This window comes from Anas platyrhynchos, chromosome 16 (genome assembly GCF_047663525.1).
Source record: "Anas platyrhynchos isolate ZD024472 breed Pekin duck chromosome 16, IASCAAS_PekinDuck_T2T, whole genome shotgun sequence".
Taxonomy (NCBI): domain Eukaryota; kingdom Metazoa; phylum Chordata; class Aves; order Anseriformes; family Anatidae; genus Anas; species Anas platyrhynchos.
In genome coordinates this window covers 12,540,575-12,552,942 of record NC_092602.1, presented here as the reverse complement: position 1 = coordinate 12,552,942, position 12,368 = coordinate 12,540,575, and the positions used below count along the sequence as shown (strand labels likewise).

Below are 12,368 nucleotides of genomic sequence, written 5' to 3'. Positions count from 1 at the left end.
ATAAGCCACACAGCAGGAAAAGCACTATCTATCCACCACCTCCTTTTATATGGTAAGGGCACCTGCTTACCAAATGCTAATTGACGATAATTAGTTATCAGTTGTGAAAATCTCCATTTTAACCTGTTTCACATCAAAATCCCCAGCACTTCTAGCTTGTCCGATAACCCTGTTCTAACTAGCAAATAAGTTGACCTTGCACTTGAAGTTAATTCCTGCCTTGCTGACTTTTAAATTCATGAGTCTTTGCAACGTGCAGTTATAGATTCGTCTATGTACAGTTTCTCCAGTAAACTTTTCCTAGTTATTATTTTAGAACTCATATAAACATGTTTTTAAGTAGTGCATGTTTGGTAAAATAGTCTGTTAAGTCATAAGTAGTTGCTCTAATTAAATTGCCTTCCTAATGAAGACAATTCCTCTCTACAGACAAGCACTTGTATTCTTTTTAGCCATTAAAAAGGAATTATTAATGAATAGTATTTTTTGATAAGGGCTCTTGTTTTCCTTCTGAGATATTTTGCAACATTATTCTTGCCTACAGTACGCTTGTTTGTGCTTTAGTAAAACTGCAGTGGAAGCTGGCCTGCTGCTATGATCTGGATCATTCCTAGATCCTTTTCTTGTCAGAAATATTTTAGCCTTTTTGTAGGAAAAAACAAACAAACAAACAAAAAACCAAACACCGACAGAAACAAATAAAGTTTTTTTGTTTTTTTTTTTTTTTTTTTTTTTTATCCAAGTTCTTAATTTTCAATCTCTACCAGAAAAAAACAAAACAAAACAAAACACAAAAACCAAAAACATCCAGTTCTGGAATAAATGAAAAGTGGCTCAACTATTATGAAGATAAATTAACTGTAAGTGAATAACGTTGATATCATGGGTACCAGATTTGCAATAATTTACTCATTGAAGAGCTATAAGCCAGTCAATTTGCATTAAAATGGTTAAGTACTTTAATTCAATTATGGAATTACTATTGGGTGATTAAAGACTGAGAACAAATAACAAATAAGTCTGAGTTCATTTTATTTATCTACTAGCTAGTAACTACATGACTTAGCAAGATTGTTAGCTTAATTAAATTTGTCCCTATGGAAATTTATCTCACGTTGGTAAAAAAAAAAAAAAAAGTACACAAAAAGTCACTTTGGAATGACTCTAGGAGTGTTTCAGTATTGGGAAGGAAGACCTTCTACAAGATTCTTTTTCAATGTTTTTTGAGACTAGTATTTTACATGAAGTCAAGTTGTAAAACCAAGAAGGAATACCCACACACAATCATTTGGGACTTACATAATTAGATTCACACAAAATTGGATGAAATACTGAACAAAATAAAAATTAGAAAGTAAAGCTATGGCTGACCTCTCACTCAACAAATGATTCCAAATGAGGAACTGATGATACCTTGTGCACGTGTAAGGTTTTATCAAAAAGAAAAGTCTGTGGGTAACCATTCCATGCTATCTGTTGTGAACCTGCCTTAGCCAAATAGGCATTTAGTATTCTTCATTATATATATATATATATATATATGTATATATATATTTATTTTATTTTTTTTTTTTTTGGGCGGGGGCGGGGGGTACAAAAATTTCCTGATACCTAGTCACTTAGCATTGTGAGCCAGCATCTCAGGCACCTTTGGCTTCCTCCAGGCCCTAGGCATTACCTTACTGTGCTCACTCCAGGAAAAATATTTCAGCTGGAAGTTACTATAATCTGTATTCAGAAGGCCAAAATGTAAAAAAAAATTGTTATTTAATGTGATTGTCCTGTCATTTGTCCCTTTAGCACTCCAAAGTGATTATTTATGAAAATCTCACTTCTGCTAAGCATTATTAAATCTGGTTAATGGACAACAACTTGTATGATATGTGAATGTGCAGAGGGTGCATGTATAAAAATCCTCCAACACCACTAAGTTGTTAACAAATCTTGGCGTACAGTTGTTCCTTTTGGCATGCTGAAGAGCACTTGGCAATGGTTATAGGAAGCTGGAGTGCTTTGATCACTAATTATAACTCTGCCCTAATTGCATTACTGGACCATTGACTTTTCCCTCACCCCATTCTCTTTAACTGACTTTGTCGTTATATCCTTTATATATTTTGGTAGTTGACTTTCTATAGAAACTACTGCATGTGCTAGGATGTGCCCAAGCCTTCTAGGTGCATGCGATGGATCAAATAATAAACAAAAATTATTATTAATAAAGTAAGTTAGCATGCATTTGTGTCCCTAGAATAAAGGGAGAGTGTATTTGTGCATTCGAAGCTGGCAGTAGCAGTGTTTTCCATTTAAAGATACTGGCAATTTAAGTATTTCTGGTCATTTGCTCATATTGTACTGATCAGATTTATAATTTCTCCCAGGTTCCTCCAAGAAAATGATTTAGCATGCAGTGCAGATCTTCCCTGTAAAAGGACCAGCATTTTTAATTATAGTCATTTCACAGGATCTAATAGCAATAAGGTTCCCATAAATGTTCAGAATCTAACAAGCTTCACAGTACTTTGCAAAGAGTAGCCATCATTCAGCAGAAATGTTAGATTGCCCTTTATTCCCTTTCTCTATTTCCCAGCAAGCATCCCAGGAGGATCATGAGTTTTAAATTTTCTCAGGCATGAAGGGATTGTGTGCCCCTTGAGCCTTTGTATTATGATAATGCATACATAAAGGTAAGTTTTATTAATTGGAGCTCTATCCACAGGGGTTACTACAGTGAAGGAGGCAGAGGAAAGGGAACTGAATGGAAGAAGGAGTGACCCTACTGAGTAGTGATTACAGGATCCAAAATTCAATCCTGATATACTCCCCCCTTGAACCTGCCCCTCTTTACCTGTGCACTGATTTAATGTGAACTGTTCCAGTCAGCACTTATTTTTAACAACTCACTCCAATTTATTGTTTTTTAAAGAAATCAATACTCCAAACTCTCCTTTGCACCTGTCTTAAAAATTGCTCTCAGGCAAGATTGGAATTCATTACTGTAGCTTTTGCATAGAAGTACCCAGAGTTCATACTCCGTGACTTCCTAACAGCTCTTTCTGCCTTCCTAACACCAAGAGCACAGATGGGATAGATTTCCCAGTATTTTCCCCATTGCCATCAAATTACATGATATTTCACTCCTGATTTGCATCCTTCTACATTTGCAGCTCTTATCATTGTTTTCTTCTTATATACCTTTCCCCATTTTAATAGCTGAGGGATATGCAACATTTTGATGATGCCAGCTCCCAGTCTTCACAGAATCACAGAATTGTCTAGGTTGGAAGAGACCTCAAGATTATCGAGTCCAACCTCTGACCTAACACTAACCAGTCCTCCACTAAATCATATTGATAAGTTCAACATCTAAACATCTTTTAAAGACCTCCAGGGATGGTGACTCCACCACTTCCCTGGACAGCCCATTCCAATGCCTCACGACCCTTTTAGTAAAGAAGTTCTTCCTAATATCCAAACTAAAACACCCCTGGTGCAACTTTGCCCGTTGCCCCTCGACCTGTCTCCAGAGAATAGACCAACCCCCACCGCTCTACAGCCTCCTTTAATGTACTTATAAAGAGCGATAAGGCCACCCCTGAGCCTCCCTTTTTCCAGGCTGAAGAATCCCAGCTCCCTCAGCCACTCCTCGTAGGACTTGTTTTCCAGACCCCTCACCAGCTTCATCGCCCTTCTCTGGACTCTTTCAAGCACCTCCATGTCCTTCTTGTAGTGAGGGGCCCAAAACTGAACACAGTACTTGAGGTGCGGCCTCACCAGAGCCGAGTACAGGGGGACGATCACCTCCCTAGCCCTGCCGGCCACACTGCTTCTTATACAAGCCAGGATGCTGTTGGCCTTCTTGGCCACCTGAGCACACTGCTGGCTCATATTCAGCCGACTATCAACCAATACTCCCAGGTCCTTCTCTGCCAGGCAGCTTTCCAACCACTCAGCTCCCAGTCTGTAGCTCAGCTTGGGGTTATTGCACCCCAGGTGCAGGACCCGGCACTTGGCCTTGTTGAACTTCATGCAGTTGGCCTCAGCCCATTGGTGCAGCCTATCCAGATCCTCCTGCAGAGCCTTCCTACCCTTGAGCAGATCAACACACACACCTAACTTGGTGTCATCTGTGAACTTACTGAGGGTGCACTCTTGTAGCAAGAGTCAACAGGACTAAACAACTGAAGAGGGTTTCTCCCATCCCTACCTCCCCAAAAGTTTTGAGCGGGTGTAGAGGTGAGATTCTTCACTTTCAGAAATACGAGCCTACATGGCAAATGCACTCTTGCTTTCTTATCATCTAGCCTGGATTCTGAAGGAAGGAAGAAGGAAAATGTGGTTGCAGCTTGCTCTCCTGCTCCATTATTTACCTGCTCAGGAAGGCAGCAAATGTACTTTGAAGACAATTTGTAAGCTCTGATTTGTCTCAGGGAACTTCATCAACAAAACGCTTCATATTCAGAAGAGCATGTTAAAAAGGCACCTGGATTTAGCAGATTGGCCTAATTACACTTTCAGAGATTTCTACTGGTTTCAAGTGAGACACCCAGAGAACCCCTTAGGGTTCTCCGTCCAAAGACGTCACCTACTTGAAAGAGCTCCATTTGTGTATTAAAACATGTGAGGAGGGGAGAAGGAAACAAATGGCGTAGGTTGTGGATGAATGGATAAGCCTTTGGACACATGATGTAAGTACAAACACAAGAAATTCAGAGATGTATTTGTAAACTGCCCTTTTCCTCCACCAATCTCTCAAAATCCAGTATCTCCTCTGAAAACAAAAATATCACAAAAATTGAACAAAGTTATTCATTAAGTAGCAGGAAAAATGTACAGTTAAATGAAAAATAAGTTAAATAAGTTATTATTATTATTATATATTTTTAAGGAAGGTAGTTCAGTAGCATCACAATTACAAAATTCCTTTTTTAACTAAGACTACTCATATCCAACTCCGCTTTGGTATGAAAAACTGAAATCTGGCATTCAGGCTCATCTGAAGTAAAATGGGTTTCCAGTTTCAGCCACTAAACATGACAAAGTTTTACTCATGGGTCTTCTACCTCTGACCTAACACTAACAAGTCCTGCAATAAACCACATCCCTAAGCTCTACATCTAAATGTCTTTTAAAGACCTCCAGGGATGGTGACTCCACCACTTCCCTGGGCAGCCCGTTCCAGTGTCTAACAACCCTTTCAGTAAAGAAGTTCTTCCTAACATCCAACCTAAAACTCCCCTGGCGCAACTTTAGCCCATTCCCCCTTGTCCTGTCACCAGGCACGTGGGAGAACAGGCCAACCCCCACCTCTCTACAGCCTCCTTTAAGGTACCTGTAGAGAGCAATAAGGTCGCCCCTGAGCCTCCTTTTCTCCAGGCTGAACAAGCCCAGCTCCCTCAGCCGCTCCTTGTAGGACTTGTTCTCCAGACCCCTCACCAGCTTTGTCGCCCTTCTCTGGACTCGCTCAAGCACCTCGATGTCCTTCTTGTAGCTAAAATAAACCTCTTAAGATCTGGTGTCTGACAGCTGTAGTTTTTAAGATGTGGTTTGACAAGAAAGGGGGAAAGCATGGAGGCAGACTTCGTGTTCTATAGCATATGAAGGCTGGTAAACATATCTGACAGTGCCATGTCAGAGCTGAAATCTGGGCCGTCTCTCATTCCACTCATATTTCTGTCAGATATTGTTTTCCTGTATCATGTTCACACATATGTCTGACAGCATTTTGTACATTCACCTAGTCACATAGCAAAGCCTCTGTATTTAAATATACACCCTCATATAGCAGGCACCCCACTGATCCTTCTGGAATGCAAGCTTTCAGAAGCCATCACTGAGCCTTCCCACACCTTCCACAGATTAGAAACCAAATAATTCATAAAAAAGGGCCTGATTTCTCCTGCAGTAGCTCTGGTCCTGCTGGCCCTCCAACTACCTCCCTGCTTCAGCAGAAAGCAATAAACACCATTTCCTAATCTGACAAGTAAGGGCAAATTGACTTAGAGAGTTTAATTACTTTAAAAATATATAAAAAAAAAACAACAACCGAATGCCATTGGTTGCCATGGCAATACATTCTCATTAGATGGAACAGCTTTGGCAGTATTGGAGAAACCGTCTGTCTTTGTAACTGCTAGTCTTATAATAAAATACAATTATTAACTATAAATGCTTCTTGCTGTTTAGAACTGCAAATGCAATGGCTGATACAATGGTCAAGGTCTGCTACAAAATGTGTGTGCATATGTATAACGTGCTGCTGCTGTGGCTGTAGGGGAGGACCAGGCCCAAGCACTGCTATTTGCATAGCATAGGACAGCGATGATGTGTGGGTTTGGAGAACTGGGAATGGCTCCCCATTGCAAGAAGAGAAATAATAATACAGTTGCTTAAAACAATTCAAGCAAACAGCCAACCAGTGGCTGTAAATGCTTTATTGACGGAGACAGTAAATAAAGCTAACCAACCACTAAATAGGCAGTTTGGAGCTTAGCCAGTTCTTACCAAAGGTGAAAGGAATCTCCAGGCTTCCGCTCTTCCAAATATTGAATCCTCACTCAGGTGTATTCAGGCACAAGCAAGATGCCAGAAAAAATGCTGAAAGCTTTGGAGTTACGGGCAAATTCCTACTTAATAATCAGGTCCCCTGTCTGACACACATCTTGTATGTGAAATGATTATGCTGAATTTTAGCAAGGCTCTGCATGACAGGCATTAGGTGAATTAATTTAAATTAAATAATCCAATTTCTCTCCTCAAGGATATTTTGCAGTGAATTCTGCCTTTTGGCCAGACTCCCACTCTTCAGCATTTCATGAGGCACATTTATTCCTTATTTACCAGATACCACAATGGCCACAAAGAAGATGGCATTAAAATTTTTAAGTACCCAAAAAAGAAACAAACCCAAATATCCTCAAGTTCTGCAAGTCATGTCTGCATAGTTTAATAATTATAAAAGTACTAATTAAAATGGAATTGCATAATGAACCTCAGGTCTTGAAAGAAAACGGAAAACACCAAACTTAACTAAGGTGAGCAATAAATTTATTTCAAAAGCAGCACCTGTGCTACTCCCCCCACACCTCCCTTCCACAACAAAACCAAGAGCAGATACGAGCTGAAAAGAACAGAAGACAACATTTTCTCAGTACTGCTATAGTCTGCAAAAGTTTCAGGAGAACAGAAATATTTATGCTAAGTGAAATCAAACTTATTTTTAAGCTTCTTGGTTATGTATTTTTCCAGGGTATAATACAGAAGCACAGCATATTCTGCCTTACAAACTCTCAAGATACAGAAATACTACTAACCCAATATTACTGTTACAGTCCACTCTTTCTCCTACAACTAACTCTTCCCCAAATTAGAGTTTGCTGTTAAAAATTCACCTAGTAATGCTGAGTCCTTATCAAACAACACATTGTGATTTAACACAGATGAAGTATTTTCTCTTGCTATTATCTCTACATATTTGTATTTGAATTACAGAATGAAATGTATGTGTAATAAATATATGGCATACGTTTCGTCCCGGACTCCAGAAGTGCAACACGGCATTTTATGTGGATTTTGTTTTAGCTTTTATATTTTTATTACATAGACTTGAAATTGCTTTACTAAGTATATGGATTTTTTTTCTCCACTTCACTGTTGACATGTTGTGGGAAAATGTGGCAGGACAAAGGCTACAGGGCTCCCTGGATCCAGTAAGGCAAGCCTCAGTCTAATGCCATAAACAAAAGCTGATCAGCGGACATAAAATTAGGACACGTAGTTAACGTAAAATGGATCAGCTATACCAGTGCAATGCATACCTAGGCTCTGCCAGCTGCTGTATTTCATGAAGAAAGGACCGCAATCACAGTGGCAGTAAATCAGTACCTCCAAAGTTGCCAATGTATAACAGTGAGGAAAGGGATTGTGAATATTTCTGTTTTAATAAAATTCTGCTATAATGAGATGCAAAATGGAAGATTGATGCGTTGATGATTTCTCCTTGGGCTGATTTGCAAGAAATAAATCAGATCTCATCAGCTGGACCTGTGCAAACACAGCGGTGCAGTACAGTGGGATCCAGGTGAATCTGCCATATGTGAGAATGAACAGTATCACCTCCCGCAGTCCCAGCAGCCTTCCAACAACCCACACCTACTTCACGGTATTGAAACACTCTTCAGTGTTTGTACAGAGTTTGATCATTTACGTGCATTACTTTTGTCTCTCCTAAGAGAAGAAGAGGCCACAAAGCATGCTGTTATTACGCTCCTTCCCAGCTCTGTTGTGAGAGTCTCTTGTTCACCTGAGCTAACCAGCATGTGGAGGAGAGCTGGATCACAGTGACATACAGACCTCATCTGACATTTATTTCCTGGAAATCAATAGGGATGGTATTAAGGACCTGGCCAGAATGGCATAATAGCATGTAGTAAACTCAGGAGAAGGAACATTAAAAGGAGAATATACAGGGGTCACAGCTGGGTATCAAAGCAGGGCACCAAGCGGTCAATCTGGTCCCCTGCCCAAAGGAACCCACTGGTGACAATTTACAAGCGCAGTTCAAACACAATGTCATAAGCCATGAAATCACGAGATGGTGGGTTTCAACAAAAGCCTGCCAGTGCCCTGTTTATTTTCAGCTGCTGGTGCTTCAAGGTGTGGAAATAATTGGAGAAATTTTATGTTAAAGTGTTAAGGTATAAAATCTGGATGTTTGCACAGAGCAGTGGAATTACAGCAGGGGGTTCCGGAAGAAAAATATTTGGTTTAAGACTAACTAGACTGCCTATATTCTGGGGAAAATAAACATTTAATTGCATTGATTTTGCTCATGGAGATCATCAGGGCTCCTCTAAAGGAAAAAAAATCGCTTGCAGCTAAGAACTGGGGCTTGGAACTATGAATCTTGCTTTTGTACTGTCAATATATTTCTGAAAAGCTCCAAGAGAGCATGTCTGTAGGTGAGGATTTTGCAGCATGGTTTGCAAACGGGCAAGCAGACAAAATAAACATTTCCAAGTCTTCACAGCCTACATTTTTCATGGGCTGGCCTGGGGATCTTAATGGTAAAAAGATGTGCAAGGTATAAAATTCTGTCTACGTTAATGGCTTTGAAAGCATCTCCACTATCAAATTAAAAGGAAAATCATAACTGTATATACAACAGCTTAACACAAGAGATTTTCTATGGAAGGTATTACTCTTATTTTCTCATCCAGTGTTCAGAAGAAACCTCTCTGGATTTTGCTTTTTATGAAGACTAGGAAAGAGCTTGTCATACTGGCACACAATGTAGAAACCAAAATGGATATTGGATTGTTCTTTTAATTCAGAGGATGAGCAGACAGTCATGCAGTATTTATCACTGAAGGGCAGAGGAAACAGTCAATAACATTTTCCCATGTGGGCTATTTTTCTCATTACTTTATAGGACATGTCCAGGACTGTAAATATATGAAACATGGATAAAATTCATCCCAGCACATGAGGCCAGTGTTAAGAGCCAGCTGCTTCTAATGCCCTGCTTTGAATGTCTGAACCCTTACATTAATTCCTTTGCACAGGAGCGAGCTTCTTCCAACAGATGCTTACCCTAAGCAAGAGCAGTGGTTTCAAAATTTCATCATCAAGACTGCTTATAGAAGATAGTGTTCAATAGTTATTAAGAAATTAGAACACAAACTGAAACAGCAGCTCAAAAAAAAAAAAAAAAAAAAAAAAAAAAAGACAACACACAAACTGACTTGTAAGACTACATACCTTCTGTTTCTCATCTTTTTCCTAATTCCCTTCTTCCTCAGATTTATTCCTGGTGTTAACAAGCACACCAGCTTCAGTCAATTACTCAAAATTAAAAGCAGAGAGAAGAAAGATATAGGAAAGGAGATAACAACACGTAAACAGAGGATCTAATATGTAAATATTAAAGATCCTTCATAGTTAATTAATAACATCTGGGATCCTTAAAGAGCTGGAAGGGATTTGTATGAGTTTTATAGCATGCTCTGTATTTTTAAAAAGAAACCAAACAAGCTATGTCAGATTTTGAATTCAAATCTTACTAATAATTCATTAATAAAAATGCCATGCCAGGAGCAGTTCCTTATTGACAGATACAGGAAAGGAGAAAGATGTCCAAGCTGCTTGCAGCTAAACAAATACCTCCCCCTCAAAAAACTGTATCAAACCTAGCCTCTAGGGGTTTTTTTGCTCATAAAAAATAACATTTGGCAAAACATCACAACCTTGCTTTATGCTGCTGCTTTGAGAATTGCAATGATTTAGGTATTTTCTTGAAGTGTCAATTTAATTAATTTCACATCTCTTTTCGTAATTCCCCTTTTTGCCAGCAGCCTTGCCTCAAACTTGAGGCAAAGAAAACCTAAAACTTCCACAATAGAAGGTCTTTTACTCTCCTATTTGTAAAAAAAGGAAGCACATAAATGCTACCCCGCCGCCCCCCCCCCCAAAAAAAAAAACACACAACAAAAAAACAATATATATATTTATAAAAAAAGATTGCAAAGAAAAGTCTAGTATCTGCACAGCTGTGCACTGACCATAGACCACATCAGAGTCCATTCTTCATTTTTTCTCCCAACTCAAATTCTTCATAAACTACTCTCCACTTAAAAAGACAATCAGAGACTAAATACATCTCACCTGAGATGTCTCCATTATTTAATTAAAATAATCTTTGGACAATCTACTCCAGACTTAGGTTTCGTTTCCAGTCTCAGAGGAGGAAAGCAATTACGAATTCAAGTGAATTAGTATTCTGCAGCAATATGGCACCTAAAGTGTACTTATAAACAGGAAGGTATTATTAAAAAATAAAGAGCTCCCAAGCTCAGACTGAGTATGCAATTAAGAGTTGATTATGAAACTCTGCCATCATCCTAACCTCACCAAGAGAGACTGCTGAATCAGTACCAGAGCTCTGCTAGCCCTTGGGAACAAGGGCACGAAGCTATTGTTCCCCCCCAGGCCTCCAAGGACAAAGCTCAGACTGCAAAGGGTCAGAATTAATTTCATGTGGGCCCACACATCCATCCTGGGATTTAACCTTTGTCTTTGACTGGCGGAAGGTGTTAGCTAATGAGATCTGCTTCGGGGTTAGACAAAGGAGCATCGAGGCGTTTATTAATGCGGCAGAAATAACCAGGCAAAGAATCCACGTTGTATTCCTTCCTCTTCATTTTTGAAGCATGGCAGCCACTTCGCAAAAGCCTTCACTACTTTATGGGCACTCAGTACTGACTTTACTTGATGGAGGAGAATTGCAATTAAAAATTAAATCTTTACCATTTTTATAAACCATTTTTTAACCATTGAAAATTGTATTTTTATGGAAAATGGAATTACTATTAAAAACTGCAATAGCCATACCAGTAAGTATCAGATAGTTTCAGCAAAGGTTTTTGTTGTTGTTGTTCTCAGTGTTATTGCTAGGTAAAGCTAAGGCTGTAAGAGACGCTAGTGTCAGGAATAGTAAAAACTGATCATACTTTAAGGATGCAGGGTCAAAACCTCTTCTCTAAAAAGAAAGCCATTTGCAGCCAAAACATCTGTATTTATTTTTTTACAGTTCATTGCTCTGAGGTGGTCTGAGGGATACATCAATCCATATTAAAACTCCTCCTGACATTATTTTTCACTCACATACATTAGCATAATCTAGTTTGGTGCCCTTTGATCACAGCTCCAGAAATTTACAGCTCTGAACAATACTTCTAATGCCTTGACTCACAAAGACTCGTCTTGTCAGCATTTTCCTTGGTTTGCGAGGACAAGGCCTGTTTTCCTGAATCTGTTTTTCCTTCCCGTGATTAAAGGGGATGCAAGAAAGTGGAGTAGAAAAGACTAAGCAAGCAGATGCAGTAAGGAAAACACTGGGCACTGACTTTATCTGATGGAGAATTGTAATTAAAAATGGTATCTTCACCATTGTTACAATTTTTATACCATTTTTACTACTGAAAATAGTATGTTTATGGAAACCAGGATTTCTATTGAAAAATGCAATAGTCATACCAATGAGTGTCAACTAGCTTCAACAAGAGAACAAAGGACTATGGTCTGCAGCTCTGCTGTCGGTGCTTCCCACCAGCTGTTTTTCCATGGCTGCCCCACTTCTAATCGCAGCCACAAATTACTTCCTCCCGCACACGCAGAACCGAACATGCCCTCCTGAGGTGCCACCAGCCATGAGGTGGCTCATCTCAGCTGCGTGGCCTTGTGACAGATTTCCCTCATAGGTCTGCGGGGCACATCCAGGTCCGTGGCACTGGGAACAGCAATCTGGCTGCACATCATTAGGGAGCGCCTTCGGGAGTTAGGAAATGACCAAGACTCGTCACCTCCGAGGT

At 39.5% G+C, this 12,368-nt stretch overlaps 1 long non-coding RNA gene across 6 annotated transcripts in view; it reads right to left on the bottom strand.

Moving 5' to 3' along the window:
• LOC110352437 (uncharacterized) overlaps positions 1–5,580 on the bottom strand; it is an 85,873-nt gene extending 80,293 nt beyond the window's left edge. For all 6 annotated transcript variants that reach the window (XR_011803770.1, XR_011803773.1, XR_011803771.1 and 3 more), the window contains exon 1: positions 5,333–5,580. This is a non-coding gene — a long non-coding RNA (uncharacterized lncRNA). The remainder of the gene's footprint in view (positions 1–5,332) is intronic.
• Positions 5,581–12,368: the final 6,788 nt, after the last annotated feature.